Below are 2,127 nucleotides of genomic sequence, written 5' to 3' on the forward strand. Positions count from 1 at the left end.
TTTGCACAGCCAGCCTTGTACTCTTCTAGGTTCAAAAAACTGTCGTCCATAAAATGCGTTGCACAAATTCGAACATCTGGGTTGTGCTGTTCTGTTGTAAATAAATCTTAACCAATGATTCCTAATTGCATCTACTTCCGGAAGGCCAAATAAAGTGCTTTTGCTTTCGCACTGAAACACAGCGTGTCCCTGACATGGCTGCATCAACACTATTGCTGTTCCTGAAACCAAGCCTTCTTTCTTTGCGTGCACATTTGGGCGGCATTATGCTAATATTTCCACATAGTGACGTAGATATGTGGGGGCGTGTTAGAACGAGCCGTTTTAGGTAGGTGTGGTTGACTCAACTTTTATAAAGAATATCTCTTTGGATTTGAGTGAGTAGTCTTTGCAACTTCAGGGATCTTATCTATGCACAATCAGCTTGTAACACTACAAAGAGAAAGGAAAACTTGAAATCGCATCATATGACACCTTTCTTTCAGTGAAGCACGGTTCTGTGATCAGCAGTAATCCGAAGGCCAGAGGGCGCTCTCATGCTGAAACTCCAAATACACACCACAGAAGAAATCCAGGAAATCTTGAATAAACAGAAGGTTTAACTAGGTTGACCATAGCTGCGTCCCAATTCATAGGCTACGTCCTTCGAAGTGTGCGTTTGAAGGCCGATTGCGTCATGGCGGCGCAACGAAGGCTGTCCCAATTCAAAGACCGCGTCCTACAAAGGCTGCATTTGAAGGTTGATTGCGTCATGGCGGCACGACGAAGACCATCCCAATTCACGATGCATCCTCCGAAGGCTGCATTTGAAGGCTGATTGCGTCACCGCGGTGCGACGAAGGCTGCCGCAATTCGAACGCGACTTCAAATGCGCCCTCCGTTTCTCCGGCAAATGAAGGATACATCAGATGGATCCTTCGCAGCCTATCCTATCCAGGGCTGTACGTTAACTTTTTTTGCACATAGCACTGGTGCTACAGAGGTTGAAAGTTTTGTAGCACAGGCCAAACAGTTGTAGCACAAGTTAGGGGTGGGCGATATGGCAAAAATATAATATCACCATTTTATTCAGGAATATCACGATTCACGATTTTATCACGATTCTTTGTCATGTTGGTTTTACTATTTAGCAAGTTGACTGAGCAGTACAGCCAATCTAATTTCCCTATTGTAAAAAAAAAAAAGCCTTTCAAGGTGACAAATATAAGATAAAAAAGAATGGCAGACATTTAGGCCAAAGTGGGCGAAGATAAAAATCTTAGTCATTATTTTATCTTTGTTATTAGAAAAGGAGAACAAAAGATATACATTACAAAAACAAATAATATGCAAATAAAACAAACAGTGCTTTATTTTTCAGGTACAGTATTTAGCAGTAAAATTCAAGAAATTGCATGAACAAATATTAAAATAAAACACTATATACTTTAACTGAACTTAGGACTGGTGGTGCTGCTTTTTTGGTTATTCAGTGTTTCTGTAAAAAAAAAATGTTAATTGGGGAAAAACTAACAAAAATACTGATAAGATAATAATGATACGAATTCTACTAATAAGAACAATATAAAACGCACCAAGGATTAATGAACTACTGGATTCATGAATATTAATCAGGTTGTGTGCGTTCGCTCGAACTGATTTGCTGAAATCAAAACAGGGACGATAATAGGTGAGCACCAGCCAATGATATTGCCGTTGTTAGTTCCGCCCACTACTGGAGAAACGGGCAGTTCTTAAAAGCTGAAGAATTCCAAAGGAACAACGTTGTTTTGACAAGAAAATACAACAAAGAATATCGTTTACATGTATTAGACATCATTTAGTCGCCAGAGTGAAGATTTAGTCGCATATGCGAGTGATTTACTCGCAATGTAGAGGGTTGCATAGTGTTTTATTTTTATATAATCATTAACTCACTCGCAAGTTGTTTTAAAACTGAATTAGTTTCTTTCTTCTGTTGAACATAAAAAATATTTTGAAGAATGTGGGTAACCAAACAGTTGCTGGTCCACAGCGAATTCCATAGTATTTTTGTTCCTACTATCAAAGTCAATGTGGACCAGCAACTGTTTGGTTACCCACATTCTTCAAAATATCTTCTTTTGTGTTCAGCACAAGAAAGAAATT

Source organism: Sinocyclocheilus rhinocerous, unplaced genomic scaffold (assembly GCF_001515625.1).
Source record: "Sinocyclocheilus rhinocerous isolate Xijiao unplaced genomic scaffold, SAMN03320098_v1.1 scaffold615, whole genome shotgun sequence".
Lineage (NCBI taxonomy): Eukaryota > Metazoa > Chordata > Actinopteri > Cypriniformes > Cyprinidae > Sinocyclocheilus > Sinocyclocheilus rhinocerous.